The 19,186-nt window shown below is 44.4% G+C and overlaps 1 long non-coding RNA gene across 1 annotated transcript; it reads right to left on the bottom strand.

The window, feature by feature from the left end:
- Positions 1–1,835: 1,835 nt before the first annotated feature.
- On the bottom strand, positions 1,836–17,883 carry LOC132660161 (uncharacterized). The gene is made up of 2 exons (XR_009601431.1): positions 7,394–17,883; positions 1,836–6,783 (listed from the first exon to the last, which is right to left on the bottom strand). It is a non-coding gene; the product is annotated as an uncharacterized LOC132660161 (long non-coding RNA).
- Between the last annotated feature and the right edge of the window lie 1,303 nt (positions 17,884–19,186).

Here is a 19,186-nt window from a genome sequence, read left to right as displayed (position 1 = left end):
AAAACTCAGCAGTGGCCACAGGACTGGAAAAGGTCACTTTTCATTCCAATTCCAAAGAAAGGCAATGCCAAAGAATGCTCAAACTACCGCACAGTTGCACTCATCTCACACGCTAGTAAAGTAATGTTCAAAATTCTCCAAGCCAGGCTTCAGCAATACGTGAACTGTGAACTCCCTGATGTACAAGCTGGTTTTAGAAAAGGCAGAGGAACCAGAGATCAAATTGCCAACATCCACTGGATCATGGAAAAAGCAAGAGAGTTCCAGAAAAACATCTATTTCTGCTTTATTGACTATGCCAAAGCCTTTGACTGTGTGGATCACAACAAACTGCGGAAAATTCTGAAAGAGATGGGAATACCAGACCATCTGACCTGCCTCTTGAGAAATCTGTATACAGGTTAGGAAGCAACAGTTAGAACTGGACATGGAACAACAGACTGGTTCCAAATAGGAAAAGGAGTACGTCAAGGCTGTATATTGTCACCCTGCTTATTTAACTTCTATGCAGAGTACATCATGAGAAACGCTGGACTGGAAGAAACACAAGCTGGAATCAAGATTGCCGGGAGAAATATCAATATCCTCAGATATGCAGATGACACCACCCTTATGGCAGAAAGTGAAGAGGAACTAAAAAGCCTCTTGATGAAAGTGAAAGAGGAAAGCGAAAAAGTTGGCTTAAAGCTCAACATTCAGAAAACTAAGATCATGGCATCTGGTCCCATCACTTCATGGGAAATAGATGGGGAAACAGTGGAAACAGTGTCAGACTTTATTTTGGGGGGGCTCCAAAATCACTGCAGATGGTGACTGCAGCCATGAAATTAAAAGATGCTTACTCTTTGGAAGAAAAGTTATGACCAACCTAGATAGTATATTCAAAAATAGAGACATTACTTTGCTGACTAAGGTCCGTCTAGTCAAGGCTACGGTTTTTCCTGTGGTCATGTATGGATGTGAGAGTTGGACTGTGAGGAAGGCTGAGCGCCGAAGAGTTGATGCTTTTGAACTGTGGTGTTGGAGAAGACTCTTGAGAGTCCCTTGGACTGCAAGGAGATCCAACCAGTCCATCCTGAAGGAGATCAGCCCTGGGATTTCTTTGGAAGGAATGATGCTAAAGCTGAAACTCCAGTACTTTGGCCACCTCATGCGAAGAGTTGACTCATTGGAAAAGACTCTGATGCTGGGAGGGATTGGGGGCAGGAGGAGAAGGGGACGACAGAGGATGAGATGGCTGGATGGCATCACGGACTCGATGGACGTGAGTCTGAGTGAACTCCGGGAGATGGTGATGGACAGGGAGGCCTGGCGTGCTGCAATTCATGGGGTCGCAAGGAGTCAGACACGACTGAGCGACTGAACTGAACTGAACTGATGCCCAGGAGTAGGATTCCTGGGTCATGTGGTAGTTCTATCATTGTTCTCCACTGTAGCTATACCAATTAAATTGCCACCAACAGTGTAGGCAGGTTCCCTTTTTCCCACATCCTCTGCAGTATTTATTCTTCCTAGTTTTTTTTTTTTTTTGCATGATGATCATTCTGTTAAAATTAACTTATGAAACTTTTTCCACTTTCCTTTTACCTCTTTGCAGCATCTATTAAAATCCTGGTATGGGAACAGATAGAGAAATCAATAGAATGAAACAGAATCCAGAAATAGATTCCAATACATATGAGAATAATAAAAATAATAAAGGCAGAGAGGGATAGTGCAAGCAGTGCTGAGATAACTGATTAACCATTTGGCAAAAAAATTAAAGTGGATCTATATGTCACTTCCTATATAAGAGCAAGTATCAGATGCCCCAAAAAGTTTAACAGACACACACACACACACACACACAAAAACTATATTCAATAGCTACACAGAAACATGAGTAAATTTTTTACATTTTTGGAGTAAGCAAGGTTTTTCTAAACATGATCTAAAACTCATAAGCCATAAAATAAAAGGTGAATAAATTTGATTCCATAAAAATTTAAAGCATCTACCTAAAATTAAAAAAACATAAACCCAAAAGTCAAACTGGGAAAAATATTTGCCACACATGCCAGTCAAATGGTTAATTTCCTTCCATGAAGCATTTATGAGAAAAAATGAAGAAACAAATCAGTTCAGTTGCTCAGTTGTGTCCAATTCCTTGTGATCCCATGGACTGCAGCACTCCAGGCTTCCCTGTCCATCACCAACTCCCAGAGCTTGCTCAAACTCATGTCCATTGAGCTGGTGATGCCATCCGACCATCTCATCCTCTGTCGTCCCCTTCTCCTCCCACCTTCAGTCTTGCCAAGCATCAGGGTCTTTTCCAAAGAGTCGGTTCTTCGCATCAGGTGGCCAAGTATTGGAGTTTCAGCTTCAGCATCAGTCCTTTCAATGAATATTCAGGACTGATTTTCTTTAGGATGGACTGGTTGGATCCCCTTGCAGTCCAAGGACTCTCAAGAGCCTTCTCCAATACCACAGTTCAAAAGCATCAATTCTTCAGTGCTCAGCTTGCTTTATAGTCCAACTCTCACATCCATACATGACTACTGGAAAAAACATAGCATTGACTAGACAGACCTTTGTTGGCAAAGTAGTGTCTCTGCTTTTTAATATGCTGTCTAGATTGATCATAGTTTTTCTTCCAAGGAGAAAATGTCTTTTAATTTCATGGCTGCAGTCACTATCTGCAGTGATTTTGGAACCGAAGAAAATAAAGTCTATCACCGTTTCCATTGTTTCCCCATCTATTTGCCATGAAGTGATGGGCGGATGCCGTGATCTTAGTTTGTTGAGTGTTGAGTTTTAAGCCAACTTTTTCACTCTCCTCTTTCACTTTCATCAAGAGGTTCTTTAGTTTGTCTTCACTTTCTGCCCTAAGGGTGGTGTCGTCTGCATATCTGAGGTTATTGATATTTCTCCTGGCAATCTTGATTCCAGCTTGTGCTTCATCCAGCCCAGCATTTCAAATGATGTACTCTGCTGCTGCTGCTACTGCTGCTAAGTTGCTTCAGTCATGTCCGACTCTGTGCAACCCCACAGATGGAAGCCCACCAGGCTCCCCCATCCCTGGGATTCTCCAGGCAAGAACACTGGAGTGGGTTGCCATTTCCTTCTCCAATGCATGAAGGTGAAAAGTGAAAGTGAAGTCACTCAGTCATGTCCGACTCTTAGCAACCCCATGCACTGCAGCTTCCCAGGCTCCTCTGTCCATGGGATTTTCCAGGCAAGAGTACTGGAGTGGGTTGCCATTGCCTTCTCCAGATGTACTCTGCATATAAGTTAAATAAACAGGGTGACAGTATCCAAACTTGATGTACTCCTTTCCCAATTTGGAACCAGTCTGTTGTTTCATGTCTGGTTCTAACTGTTGCTTCTTGACCTGCATACCGATTTCTCAGTAGGCAGGTAAGGTGGTCTGGTATTCTCATCTCTTTAAGAATTTTCCACAGTTTGTTGTGATCCACACAGTGAAAGGCTTTGGCGTAACCAATAAAGCAGAAGTAGATGTTTTTCTGGAATTCTCTTGCTTTTTCTATGATCCAATGGATGTTGGCAATTTGGTCTCTGGTTCCTCTGCCTTTTCTAAATCCAGCTTGAACATCTGGAAGTTCACGGTTCATGTACTGTTGAAGCCTGGCTTGGAGAAGTTTGAGCGTTATTTTGCTAGCATGTGAGATGAGTGCAATTGTATGGTAGTTTGAACATTCTTTGGCATTGCCCTTCTTTGGGATTGGAATGAAAACTGACCTTTTCCAGTCCTGTGGCCACTGCTGAGGTTTCCAAATTTGCTGGCGTATTGAATGCAGCACTTTCACAGCACCATCTTCCCGGATTTGAAATAGCTCCACTGGAATTCCATCACCTCCACTAGCTTTGTTCATAGTGGTGCTTCTTAATGTTGTAGCCACACATTCTGGGAAACAAACTCACTCAGAAGGACAATGCAGATAGTGGAGCGCAGTTTATTACACCAGCGGACCCAAGGCAGAGTCTCCTCTTAGCCAAGGACCCTGATCAGTTTTTCTGAAAACCTTATATACCCTAAGTGTATGTGCCCAAACCCGCCTCCCCAAATTCCCTGAAACTAGTTTGAACAAAGGAAAAGAAAAATACAATCAAAGATAACCCATGATTCATTTGCCTTAAGCCTAGGTAGTTAACAGTGGACAATTATCAATAGGCTTGTGGTCATACCCCAATAAGCATAATAGAATCTATGATTCTATTTGGTTACACAGATAATTAGGGCATTCTTTTAGGTGATGGAGAGTCTAGGTATGAGCCCTGGGGCTCTTCCATCCAGGGGGCCTGGTTTTCCAGTCGATATGTCATTTCCATAGATACTGGGCATATAGCTCAAAGTCCACAGTCCAGCCCAAGATGGAGTCCTGCTTTCAATGGAGCCTGTCCTGTCTGTTTCCTCCTTCACTCCCCCTCTTGATGCTCTTATCTCATAGTATGAGCATCACTCATAGGGATATATTGCACCCTGGATTTCTGACCACCAATTTGGGAGAACAACACCAACTTTTGGGTTACAAAGTTCATAACACATTATAAAATGAAAGGTCCACAAAGCAGAACTCTCAAGGCAACTATAACAATGGTAAAAATAGTTTTCCACCAATCACCCTTCTCCCAAGTTAGGACCAAAGTCCAGAAAGGAATGTTTTCATTTGACATTGCTTTTACCTGGTTTTTCATGTCATCTAAAGCAGCTGATACATTGCCAGATAAATCAGGAATATGTACACAGCATTCAACCTTAATTATAGCACAGGTCCCTCCTTGAGCAGCTGTGAGTAAGTCCAAAGCCATTCTATTTTGAATTACTGCTTTTCTCATTTGGATTTGTTCTTCATTTAAGGTTTGGATGGCTTTAGCACTATCTAGTTGTCCCTATAAGGTACGAATAAGGCAGCAATACACTCATACCATTGAAACACAGACCTTGTCTACCTAGCTTGTAAATAAGGTAGATTTGCCGGGGCTTGTTGTAGGTTAGGCTTTATGCTGCCATGGGCAAAAGCGAATCCCAGTGGGCAGCAGCCTACCCAGCTGCTTGGTAACCAAGGCCAAAGGTTAGGCCCACAAAGCCACTGCGTTCCGCTGGGCACCACCCAGCAGATTCCAGGGTTGTATTTCCAATCAGAACATGGCCAGTGGATAGACTGGTTGGGGTAGTGTGTACCTCGAATGTTCGTTTACATTGTTTGGGGGATAGATACTCCATATATTTTAGTTCTTCTGGGTCTAATGGATGGTCACCAAACCCTACCCTTTGTTCTTTTTTGTTCTCAGCATATAGCAACAGGAGTAATTAATTGACCCTTTTCTGGGGTCATCCAGAAATATTCATCCCAGACTTGGCAGAATTGTTCAACATACCTAGAGGCCTGTCCTCCCTTGCTGAACAGGGAGCTTTTTCCCTTTTTGTTCTTTAAATATGAGGTATAGGCTTTTGTTACTTCTATGAAGCTGGTGTTTACATCAAATGTAACACCATGACCCGAGTCTATTGACTGCAGATCTGGCTTACACCAAGAGAGCAGGGAGAGATTATGATTGACAAGAGAAAGGAAAGTGTCTTTTTGTCATCCCAGAAAAGAGCAGAATGGTTTAAAATCTCCACCAAGGAAGTCCATCCATCACAGAAGAGGCATAGCCCCACATACACAGCAGTTGGAGGTGTTGTGGAAATCTGCATAGGAATGTGTCCATGAGATGAAAACATTGTCTTGAGTTGAAATGGAAGTTAAATTCAAAATCACGTTGATGAGGCCAAGTGGCAGGAATTGATTATGCGGCTTCATCCTGAAGGGGCTCGTCAGGGATCTTCTTTTCCTTCTTCTTAAGGATGATCTTAGTCTCTTGAGAGCCAGTGGGGTCCCACTGCACAGTCCACTCAGCATTTTCTGGGTCTGCGTGGTATGTTCTCTTCATCCTCATGTGGTGGATTCAGGGAGTGAAACCTGCAACTTTAACTGCAGTAGGGCTGGATAGAACAACAGTATATGGACTCTTCCAATGTGGGGCCAAGGAGTTGTGTTTCCAGTCCTTGATACACACCTGATCTCCAGGCACAAATTCGTGAGTCTGTTCCCCAAGGGGGACCGGCACCCTTTCTTGTACAAACTTAGTTACCTGATTTATTACCTTCCCCAGTTGTTTCATCTGCTGTGAAATCTCATCTCCCCTTACCTGAGGCAAATTTGTTGACACCTGTTTTATTGTGGGAGGGGCCTCCCGTACACAATTTCGTGAAGAAAGTAGCCATGGGACCGTGGGGTCATCCTGAGTCTGAGCAGAGCCGTCAGAAACAAGTCCACCCAAGAGCGCTCAGTCTCCATGATCCACGTGGAGAGTGTCTCTCTAAGTGTCTGGTTTGGTTCCTGCCACCATCCCAGAACTCTGGGGCCTATATGCTGTGTGTAATTTCCACTTGATGTTTAAAGTTTTGCTTACTTGTTATACTAAATCAGCTACGATAGCTGGGCCATTGTCCAATCCAATGCTGGTAGGAAATCCAGATCTGTGAACTTCTCCCTAGGCAGGCACCAAGCTACTTCTGATGCTCTTTCAGTCCGGGTAGGAAAATCTTCTACCCATCCCAAGAACATACATACCATGACCAGCAGGTAACGGTAGTGTCAGTGAGGCTTCATTTCAGTGAGGTCCACTTCCAGGTGTTAAAAGGGCAGCGTGCCTTTTAGCTGAATCCCCGGAGGTTTCTGTCTGTGCCAAGAGGCAGCATTGACCTGTGAACAGGCAGTGCAGTTCTGAGATTCTGTCCTGCATAGGGAAGAGAGGCAAGGAACCAAGAAATAGTTTCAAATTAGCTCTTCCAGTTTATCATGTCTCCTGCATTGCAGGCAGACGCTTTACCATCTGAGCCACCAGGGAAGCCAAGTTTATCATGGCCTAGGTGGGTCACTTGGTGTGTTTGGCTTACCAGAGTGGGTGCCAGCTCCTCTGGTATCAATAATTTGTCACTTGGCAATTTCCCACCATCCCTTTCCAGTCTTGATGGCCCTTTCCACTTTGACTAGTTGGTTTGGGGCTTCAGTGTATTTTGGAGATTCCAGTGTTAGCTCTGGCAGCTCCGCCAATATGAGAGCTTTAATAGAGGCTTCACTTGTCACTCCCAAGCCCTCGGCTGCTTGTTTAGCAGTCTCATCTGCCAGTCTATTTCCCCGAGCCCAGGGAGTATCCTCTTTTTGATGTCCTCAGCAGTATATGACTGCAACCCTTTCTGGTTCCCAGCCAGTATCTAATAGGGTCTTAATTTCTTCCTTATTTTTAATATCTTTTTCACTAGCTGTCAAAGGCGTCTCTCCTTATACAAAGCCCTGTAGTGTAGCAAAAGCATACCTGGAGGTTGTGTAAATGTTTGTCTTCTTACCTTTTGACAGCTGGAGGGCCTGGATTAGAGCATATAGTTCAGCCTGTTGAGCAGACCAGTGTGGTGGCAGAGAGCTAGCCTCAGCGATGGTTTCTTCCATGACCACTGCATATCCCGACAGTCATTGTCCTTGTTTCACCAGGCTGGTGCCATTGATGTACAGGACCAAATCTGGGCCCGGGATTGGCTGGTCTCTCAAGTCAGGTCTGCTGGCATAAAATTCTTCTAGGATTTCCCTGCAATCATGTGAGGGCCCACCTTCTCCCACAGGAAGGGGAGTGGCCGGATTCAGGGCCTGACAAGGCTCAATAGTAACATGGGGTTCTCACATAACAGTCCCTGGTATTGAGTAATCCAGGATGTTGACAGCCATTTATGGGGGTCCCCTCACAGGAGAGTGTTGACCTCATGCAGGTCTTTTACGATCAAATCTTGGCCCAAAGTCAGCTTGGTTGCCTCCCAGACCAGTAAGGTAAATGCAGCAACTGCCCGTAAGCATCCCAGCCACCCAGTGGCAACATTGTCCAGCTGATTAGAGATAAGCCACGGGTCTGTCCCATGTCCCCATAATCTGGGACAACACTCCCATAGCCACTTTGTCCTTTCCAGTCACGTAAAGAGTAAATAGCTAAGCAAGGTCTGGCAGGCCCAAGGTGGGTGCTGACGTAACTGTTCCGGGTTTGAGTTATATTACCTGTGGGACTTGTTTTGCAAGCCTTGGGGGGTTGTCTTCTGCCCAGACCTCAGGGGATTGTTGAGCTAACTTTCTTTCTGGACTGTTTAGCCCATCCGGTTTCCCTTCTGGGAGATCGGACAACCTCCATTCATCTTGAGGGGTTACCGAGAGGAAGAGTAAATAGGTGGTTGAGCCCACTCAAACAGTGGGTCTTTCGTGGGAGGAAAGGTCACTTGCGCCCCCAATTTAGACAGCAAGTCTCTTCCTAACAAAGGTACTGGGCATTCAGGGATGTATAAAAATTCATGAGTCACTTGGTGTCCCCCCCATCTGACATTTTCAGGGTAAGCTAGAGACACAGAGGCTGCGTTTATCACCATCTGAGACCCAGCAGCCTCTGGCTCTGCTGCTGCTGCTAAGTCGCTTCAGTCATGTCCGACTCTGTGCGACCCCGCAGACGGCAGCCTACTAGGCTCCTCTGTCTCTGGGATTCTCCAGGCAAGAACACTGGAGTGGGTTTCCATTTGCATGAAAGTGTAAAGCGAAAGTGAAGTCGCTCAGTCGTTCCCGACTCTTAGCGACCCCATGGACTGCAGCCTACCAGGCTCCTCCGTCCATGAGATTTTCCAGGCAAGAGAACTGGAGTGGGGTGCCATTGCCTTCTCCGGCCTCTGGCTCTATTGGCATATAAAGTCTATAGGACTCGCACAGTCTTTCGCAGAACTCAGAGGGTGATTCGCTTTCCCTTTGAATCACTTGGGAGGGTTTTGCCATACTCATAGCTTTTCGGGCCCCCTCTTGAGACCTTGTAAAGTAGCCACCTGGTATCTCTCTAGGTGGCCCCCCCTTCCTCTGTGTTACAGTCCCAGCTGGGCCTCTCATCAGGGGTGGCTAGTTCTGTCACTGCTGTGGGTTTGCAGTACCCTCAGGTGCCATTTCTCTTAACCATTTTCTGGCCTCAGTTAGGATCCTGCGTCTTTCCTTGGTGCTGAAAAGGGAGACTAGTAGTTGGATTATGTCATCCTACGTAGGGCGGTGGGTTCAAAAAATAGTCTTCATCAGCCTAATCATGGCTTGCGGCTCCCCCGAGTACAGTGTCTCTGCCAGTTTAACATATCCATGGAGGAAAATGGCTGGTAATAATAGGCTACAGGGGGCTGATGGTAGTGCCCTACACGTCCTGAACTGGAGGCTGTCGTAGCTCTCTGAGGGGCATCTGTAGTAGGGTTCTTTCCCCCTGTTCCTTGGCAGAGCACAGCCTCTAATTGCTGTGTTTTCTTCCTCTTTCCCATCAGCACTCACCGGGAGAGGTGGATACAATCTAGGAGATCCGGCTGAGGTGGAATTCTGGGGCCATTGACCAGAGGTCTCCATTGCTAGGATAGGAGCCTGCCAAAACGGCGGGTCTGTGAACTCTTGGAGAGCTGGCAGAAGAGCAGTGGCTGCTGCAGGAACTTCACCTGGCCCTGGATCGGGCATTAAAGTAGCCTCCGGTCCTGGTGGAGCACTGCGAGGAGGGTGTGTTATCCAGTATGGGGGAAGGTGTAGGTCATCCCCATCCAAATCCTGCAGAATTTCCTTTTTTATCGTCAGTCAATTTTTGTGCCATTAATACTTTTCCCTTTCCCTTCTGGATACAGAACCTCGTCCAAGTAGGAGGGTCTTGAGCTAACCCTAGCCGTGAGTCAGTATATGGATATTGATCCAGGTGTCCTGGCTCTCCTGTGACTACTGTATAGACTGCTTCCGCTATTTCTAAGTTCATAGTGTTCTCTGGTGGCCATCCTACTCCCGCAGGGGGCCATCCGACCTCACAGAATATACGGAGGCGGTTAGGCGTCATCTTCACCCCATAGTCTCCTCCTAATCCCTTCTTTAAATTTTTAATCACGCACTCCAATACAGTTGCCTTAGATTCACTTCTCCCCATCTTGCTTACCTTCTTCTATTTTTCCTTTTCATTCTGTCTGCGAAGTTCTTGGTACCCTATGTACTTCTGATATTTCCATTCAGTGAAACACTTATGTTGCCATTTTGCCTTCTTCCGAATTGGGGTGAGATGGGCCTTACCTGTCAGATCCCAGAGGGAGAAGGGGGATCGGCATGTCTTCACCTGCCGGTCAGCACAGCCAAACCAGAACACCACGTGGTCCAAGACTGTTTCTCCCTTAACTTTTAAAGTCCATTCTGCCTTGGTGGGCCTGATCAAGTGCGGATGAAAACACAGATGGGTTAAATATCCCACGTCCCAGGCCATCTCTGGAAAAGCCAGTGCGTACTCACTTTGTATCCCCCTCCTTCTAGCCTGCCAATTCCGAGGGGGTCAAGAATTTCACAGCAGATGGGACACCTCCTTGGGGAGGGCAGAAAACAAGCACACAAAAACCAAGTTTCTTCTCCTAACAACCCCCTGGCGACTGCTTGGTAATAATTATCCCCAAGACGGCGTGGACACCACCTCCTAAATGACCTTCACAAATTTCCTTCCTAAGCCCTAACACGCTTGTCAACCTGTGTACCAAGCAATCTCCTCCACCTGCCTATTCCAGGCTCCTGTGGGTCTGCGCCCCTTCTAGTCCCTCCCAGGCGGGTGATCAGGCCCCCTCTTCCACCCTGCCGGTGGGGTCCTCCTCACCTGAGCACTCAGTTCTCCTGCTGCCATCCACTACCTGCTAACGGGAAAGGTGCGGGCGCTGAGAAGCAGAATCCTTCCAGAAGGGCGAGGCGCCTTTCCCCGCAGAAGAGTCGAACCTCAAGGCCTTGGAGTAGTCCCAAATGGGACTTGTCTCCTCAAAGTGAGGACTTTCCCAGCCAATGCACCAAGTGTTTTAGCCACTTGTTCTGGGGAACAAACTCACTCAGAAGGACAGTGCAGATAGTGGGGTGCAGCTTATTACACCAGTGGGCCCAAGGCAGAGTCTCCTCTTAGCCAAGGACCCTGACCAGTGTTTCTGAAAACCTTATATACCCTAAGTGTACGTGCCCAAACCCACCTCCCCAAATTCCCTGAAACTAGTCTGAACAAAGGAAAAGAAAGATACAATCAAAGTTAACCCGTGATTCATAAGCCTTAAGCCTAGGTAGTTAACAGTGGACAATTATCAATAGGCCTGTGGTCATACCCCTATAAGCATAATAGAATTTATGATTCTATTTGGTTGCACAGATAATTAGGGTATTCTTTCAGGCGATGGAGAGTCTAGATACGCGCCCTGGGGCTCTTCCATCGGGGTGGGGGGGGTCTGGTTTTCCAGTTGGCATGTCATTTCCATAGACACTGGGCATATAGCTCAAAGTCCACAGTCCAGCCCAAGATGGAGCCTGTTCTGTCTGTTTCCTGCTTCACTAAGGCCCATGTGACTCTGCATTTCAGGTTGTCGGGCTCTAGGTCATCGTGGTTATCTGGGTCATGAAGATCTTTTTTGTATAGTTCTTCTGTGTATTCTTGCCAGTTCTTCTTAATATCTTCTGCTTCTGTTAGGTCCATACCATTTCTGTCCTTTATTGAGCCCATCTTTGCATGAAATGTTCCCTTGGTATCTCTAATTTTCTTGAAGAGATCTCTAATCTTTCTTGTTCTATTGTTTTTCTCTATTTCTTTGCATTGATCAGTTAGGAAGTTTTTCTTATTTTTCATTGATATTCTTTGGAATCCGCATTCAGATGGGTATCTTTCCTATTCTCCTTTGCCTTTCATTTCTCTTCTTTTCTCAGCTATTTGTAAGGCCTCTTCAGACAACCATTTTGCCTTTTTGCATTTCTTTTTCTTGAGGATGGTCTTGATCACTGCCTCCTGTACAATGTCATGAACCTCCGTCCATAGTTCATCAGGCACTCTATCAGATAGATCTAATCTCTTGAATCTACTTCTCATTTCCACTGTATAATCATAAGGGATTTGATTTAGGTCATACCTGAATGGTCTAGTGGTTTTCCCTACTTTCTTCAATTGAAGTCTGAATTTGGCAATAAGGACTTCATGATCTGAGCCACAGTCAGCTCCTGGTCTTGTTTTTGTTGACTGTATAGAGCTTCTCCATCTTTGGCTGCAAAGAATATAATCAATCTGATTTCAGTATCAACCATCAGACGATGTCCATGTATAGAGTCTTCTTTTGTATTGTTGGAAAAGGGTATTTGCTATGACCTGTGCATTCTCTTGGCAAAACTCTGTTAGCCTTTGCCCTGCTTCATTTTGTACTCCAAGGCCAAATTTGCCTGTTACTCCAGGTATATTTTGACTTCCTACTTTTACATTCCAGTCCCCTATGATGAAAAGGACATCTTTTTTTGGGTGTTAGTTCTAGGTCTTATAGGTCTTCATAGAACCATTCAGTTTCAGCTTCTTCAGCGTTACTGCTTGGGGCATAGACTTGGATTACTGTGATAATGAATGGTTTGTCTTGGAAATGAACAAAGATCATTCTGTCATTTTGAGACTGCACCCAAGTACTGTGTTTTGGATTCTTTGACTGCTAATCATATTCCCCACAGCAAAAGTGAATCCTTTCTAGAAGAAGGATCTGAATAGATCCTTGTTGACTATGAGGGCTACTCCATTACTTCTAAGGGATTCTTGCCCACAGTAGTAGATATAATGGTCATCTGAATTAAATTAGCCCATTCTAGGTCATTTTAGCTCACTGATTCCTAAAAGGTCAATGTTCACTCTTGCCACCTCCTGTTCCTGTGCAGACAGGAAAGACCTGTGGCATGTGAACAGGAGATGGCAAGAGTGAACATTGACCTTTTAAGAAAAAACAAATAAACAAGCCAATAAAAGTGGACAAAGGACATGAACAAGCGTTTTATGAAACAAGAAACACCAATATCTATAAACATATGAAAAAATAAACTTTAATAAAGAAATACAAATCAAAAAGTTTTTTTCACCTCGATTGGCAAAAATTAAAATGTTTGGTGAAACTGAGTGCTATGAGGATGTGATGAAATGGACACTATCACAGAATTGCCTTCTCAGGAAGGGACCCTGAGGCTGGAAAAGGGCACAGCTTTTCTGGAGGGCAATTGGCAATTTCTCTCAAAAAGTCAAAGAAACATAATCTTTGCACTGCGGCTTCAGCTATTTATTTGGGCCCAGTATAAAGAAGCTCTAGCCAAGTGAACAAACATACTATTGCAACATCGTGTATATTAAAGCCATAATCAACTGAAGTAGACTTCAATAGGTAACTGATAAATCCTCCAGATAATGAAACAAGGAATAAGGATGAAGTATGACCTACTGGTCAAAGATCTCCAGTCAAAGAAGCTACCAAGCATGCATGCATTGACACACACAAATAAGGACACATTAAAAAAGATGGACACAAAATAAGGTCTATCGTCTAGTTAACAGTGTTGAACCAATGCCCGTGTCCTGGTCTTGACACTGTATGACTGATGTCAAGAAGTCACCCTGGGGGAAGTTGGGCGAAGGGTACATGGGAACTCTATGTATTACTTTTGAGTTTATAATTACCATGGAACTGTAATTACTTCAAAATCAAAAGTTAAAAAAAAAAAAGGTGGAGAAAGTGTGTAGCATATGATTATACAAAGTTTCAAAATGTAAGAACAATCCCTTTGTCATTAAATTCAAGATGAGTGAGAAAAGCTTATGTAAACAGAGGACAATCCCACCCACCCCCTTCACTCCTGAGGGTTTGCTCTCAACAGAATAATAAATTAATCTTAAAGTTCCCCTACTTCCTCCGCAGAGATTAAAGAGTACATGCTGCTCAAGAATTTGATCTGGCCCAACAAAGAGAAAGCCCTCAGTAGACTGCTCTGTCATTTTGGCAAGGTTTGTGATGGGCCTTATTCATTTCATACGAGAGGCCTCTTTCAATGCTCTAAAAGCAGGACAGGGTAATTGAAACTGCTTTGCATAATAATGGCAAATGTTATCTCCAGAGAGGGCAGGCTGGAACCTCTAGGGAAATGTTTCCCTTTCTTTTGTAGTTTCAGCTGCTTTGTCCCTAGGAACTGCTGTCAGTTCTTGGAAGATGTGTGAGTGTGTGTGTGTGTGTGTGCGTGTGTTTTTGGTTGATCCAGAAATTTACAGGAACATGAAATATTTCAGAAGAGGCCAGGGAACATTTCTTCATCTCACACCCTCAGAGAGATCTCAGGGAAACACATGGAGCTCCAGGGCTGGCCTTGCACTATTGTGCTGGCCTGATATAGCCAAAGCCTGCCCTGCTGTTTTCTCCTCAGTCCCTCATAGAAAAATTCAGACTGGCAGGAAGCACAGTTACAGAGGATTCTTGCTTCAGAGTGCCCTGATGCTCATATGGTGGGGGAAGGACAGATTCTCTGGGAGAACAACCCCTGTGTATTGGGAATGGGGTCTTGCATTGCAAAGATTATGAAGGAAAGAAACTGTGAGTCCCCAACAAAGCAGATACCTTGATGGAATTAGGAGTCCAGAGGATTTAGTCAGCGTAACATCTGTGGAAGGAAAGAGGAGGAAGCAGGATCAAGGAGGAGCTGTGAGACCCTGAGATGCAGATCTGACAAACGCCAGACCTACAGGAAGCTTCAAAGCAAAAAGAGCCCCTTACAGGAGCCCCGTGTTAGGCACAGAAGTGGCAAGGTTGTTGCACCACCGTCCTGTCCAGGCACTGGCTGAGGCCATGCTTGTGACTGCCAGCTGGTGACTGCTAATCATACTCCCCATAGCAAAAGTGAGTCCTTTCTAGAAGAAGGATCTAAACAGTATCTGCATCTCCACGCCTGCCACAGGGACTGTCTCTGAAAGAGGAAAAGGGGAAATCACAATTTTGAGAACAGGCCTAAGAATTTGGTTGTGCTCATAAAGCACCCAATGTGAAGGTCATATGAGGCATCCTATTTGAGGGGTTGTCCCCCTATATTGTATCCCAGGTGGCGCTAGTGATAAAGAACCAGCCTGCCAATGCAGGAAACATAAGCAAGGATACCCCCACCCCTTTCCAAACACAGCAGAAGAAAGCAATCCTGGGCATGAGGGAAAAGAGAAGCCGAGGCTTGTCTTTCATATATATAAAAAATATATATATAAGATCCTCTGGAGGAGGGCATAGCAACCCATTCAAGTATTCTTGCGTGGAGAATCCCCATGGACAGAGGAGCCTGGCAGGCTACATAGTCCACGGGGTCGAAAAGCGTTGGACATGACTGAGAAGACTTAGCATACAAGCATACTTGCATATATTTATTTATTTTGCATATATTTATTTATTTATCTGGCTGCTCCAGGTCTTAGTTGCAGCCTGCAGGATCTTTAGCTGTGGCATTCAAACTCTTCTCAGCCTGAGGTATCTAGTTCCCCTGACCAGGATCAAACCCAGGCACCCTGCATTGGGAGCACAGAGTCTTAGTCACTGGACCACCAAGGAAAGTCCCCAATGTCTGTCTGTAAAAACCTCTGCATGCTGCTGTACAGAGTTCCTGAAAAGAACCTGAACAAACACTGGGTGGGTGATTTCTATACGGTGTTTACAAATAACTGCCTAAATACAGGGCAATAGGTGGAAAATTTTGAAAAACAAGAAGTTGAATGAACTATGCATTAGAGTCATGAGATTCTAGATGGAGCGATATCTCACAAAATTAGTAATCCATTACCTGTGACTAGGCAAAGGCTGTGTCAGTCTCTGGCACCTACAGATATATTCACTGTTTTTGTTTTGTTCTGTTATCTTGGTTGGTTGATTAATTGATTGGTTTGGGGTTGTTGTTTTTTTAGTAAATTTATTGCCAACATTTAAAAATCAAACATTTCAGGATTTCCCTGGTGATCCAGTGGCTAAAACTCTGTGCTCCCAGTACAAGGGTCCCGGGTTCAGTTCCTGGTCAGGAAACTGATTTCACAGGCCACAACTAAAGATCGAAGATCCCCTGTGCTACAGCTAAGACCTGGTGCTGCCAAATAAATAAATACATATTTTTTAATCAAATATTTCATATTAAAACCCAGATTCCTACCTTCTGTTTCCAGTTCCTAAAATCTGGCAATCCTGGGTTGGCCTTGTCAATTACAAACATGAGGGAAACTAGGTGCACCCCAGGTCTGCAAGCAGCAGGTTAGGGGGAGCCACCTATCCCATAAGTTCCCAGGCACTGAGACCAAGGTATGCTGCCTCTTATCGCCCTAAGCTTACACCATCAACCACAGTTAAAACCATTCTACACAGAATGTATAAAAGGACAGAGCAGCAGGTAAATTCAGTTTGGAAGAAAGTTTCATCAGAACTGATTAAATCTCTTTTAAGGTCATTTGACTATAGTCATCAAGTGAAAACATTTGACCCAGGATAAAATATACATATTTGTACCAAATACAATATATATATATACATCCAAGGTTGTTCATTGCAGCAGTGTTTCAAATGGCAAAACACTGGAAGCTATTTAAATGTTCATTGGTGGGAGACTGGCTAAATAAATTATGGAATATCCACACAATGGAATATCTTATAGCTATTTTTAAAAGGGAGAGACAGAATAAAGGGGACTATTGTGAACTACTCAGAACAATCGCCAAGAATGTATTTTAAGAAATGAAAGACAGAAGTAGGGGAAAAGAAGAAAGAAGAGAAACAAGCAATTTGAAGGACATTATGTGTAGTGCCATTCCATTCATGGGAAACATTTAAGGGAAAATATGCATGTAAATGCCTAGGAAACTTCTAGAAGGATACACAAGACTAAGAGCTATAGGGGGAGCAGGTAAAAGAAGCATAGGGAAGAATTTCTTTTTTACTTTTCACTCTATAACCTTGGGTCTCTTTTAAAAATTGTGAACATGTGTTATTTTTGTAACTTAAAAAATAGATATTTCAATGATTAGAAAAAAAATGCATTGATGCAGAAAATAAAATTCCACTTTAGAGAAAATTAATTTCCAAGAAAACTGTCATTCTCTAACAACGTCAAAAAAATTAAGGATAGCTATTCAACACTGACAGCAGGTCAGGTTGTCATGACTCATTCTGATTTCACATATGGAAATAAAACTGCCCACTTCACTGGATTAGACATATTCAATAAAAATTATAAAAAGCACCCAACAGTTGCCAGCACTTAGTAAGTGTTCAATAAAAGTCACTGTTATCACACAGTCCTCCCACACCTCACAAGCCTGACTTGTGTCAGGGATGATGAGTCAATGACCAAAATGGAATAGCTATAGCAAGATGCAGGACTTGAATTCTACCCCAGGTGAACTTCCTTCTGGACTACAGTCAGCCTTTGAGGAAGATGACAGTGCAGTCCTCAATCGCAGAGGCATCTCCTCAAGATCTGCAGATGGTCCCACCTCCATATAAGAACAACCCCATTACCTATTAAAATCCCCACTTAAAAGAGACTCCTACACATTTATGTATTTTCCCCCCAAATTTCCTACCCTCTTCTCCAACAAACCAGCTTGATGAGTAGTAGAAGCTGAAGACTTCCACCCTTTTTGCTTTCCTTCTACATTTTTCTGTTCACAGATTCCACTCCCCCAATACCTGCGGCATTCTCTGGAGGCCAAATACACCCCCCCCGCCCAGACAAGGAGGCTATGTGCTGTTCACGAGCTCCCAGGCCAGAATTCTCCTTTCCCCAAACCCTCTGCTCTTTGAGAGGGCTTCTCTTGTGGCGGAGCGCGGGCTCTAGAGCATGTAGGCTCGGTGGTTGTGGCACAAGGGCTTAGTTGCCCCGAGGCTTGTGGTGTCTTAAGGCAGATTCTTAACCGCTGGACCACCAGAGAAGGCCTTCAAACCTTTTGCTCTTTGGGGTGTGACCTCCCTCAGCCTCCACACACCCCCCGCAACCCCCTGCTAACCTCAGCCCCTGGATTTGGCGGCTCATCTCTGGACAGGAAGTGGAGAGAGGTCAAATATGCCTTACAGGCCTGTCCCTTTGAGCCAAAGCCCTGAGAGGCTCTGCTTCAGTCCTAAATCCCCTCCCCCAGCCCCACAGGCAGGTAGCAAGCCCTGGGAAGGGTTCCCACAGTGCATTAGCTCTGAACAGGTCAGGAGGAAGAGGAGTGTCATGCTATCCAGCCTCTGTTGTCAATAATTCATGAGGTTCAGACTGAGGGGCACCAGTCAGAGTCAGTTTTCCCCACACATGGGGAAAATTAGACTCAAGCTCTCTTATCTCATCGAGATGTGCTGAATATCACAGCTATATAACATCTCGATTGAGGAATAAACTATAAATCCAGTGCATGTTTGTTATATCATTCACTACTCATACACTTTTAGATGCTGAAATCTTTTTGGCTGCTCAGCTGACCTACACATGTACTACCTGAACCTTTAGCAAGTATGAATTCTGTTAAACAGCAATCCCGGAACTGAATTTCACAGACCGGGATTCTCTCTCCTCTAATTGTAGGGATTGACATCAGGTTGCCAGACTGGTGATTTCACCAACTAACAACCCTTTTCTTAACCTACCCATCTGCTTTCATCATATTCTCTTAACAGAAAGACTAACACCAAAAAATAATTAAAAAGAGCAAAAGCATATCCCAGAATAAAGGACTATCTCTTAAATTAAATAAGCTTAGCTTTATGAAACACTGTATTTTCTTTTTATTTTTTGCCTTGAACTAGTGAAAACTTTGCCTTGGATCTACACAGCTTCTCAGTCTGGCATTTGGAGGCCACAGGGTTAAACCAATTCAGATGCTGACACTGGGTCTGCCGGGCCTTTCTTCAGTGTATCATAAGCCATCCAGATTTATTAATTCTCCCAGAAACCCAGGAGGGAGATCATTTCAGCCCACTTGGGAGAAGTAGGGGCTGAAGTCTTGGACACAGAATTTATAGCTGGAGAGGACCTTATCTATCATCTACCCCAGCACCCTCAGCTTACAGATGGAGAGCCTGGCTTGTGGCAGCAATAATAATTACTCTATGGTAGCAATAATTACTATGTGTTTAGTAGTTCAAAGTTTATAAAATGCTTTTACATTCAACAAATATTTATTGAACTAGGATGGAGGCTAAGACCTGGGGACACAGTGATTATGAAGCACTTGAGTGCTCCTGAGTGCTCTGAATTTCCACCACTGGTTAGGGGACACTCTAGCCTCCTTGCTACCACTTAGGCCTAGAGAAGTTCTCTAGAGCGGA

Source organism: Ovis aries, chromosome 7 (assembly GCF_016772045.2).
Source record: "Ovis aries strain OAR_USU_Benz2616 breed Rambouillet chromosome 7, ARS-UI_Ramb_v3.0, whole genome shotgun sequence".
Classification (NCBI taxonomy): domain Eukaryota; kingdom Metazoa; phylum Chordata; class Mammalia; order Artiodactyla; family Bovidae; genus Ovis; species Ovis aries.
The sequence above is the reverse complement of the archived record's forward strand: the minus strand, read 5'-3'. Positions and strand labels throughout refer to the sequence as shown.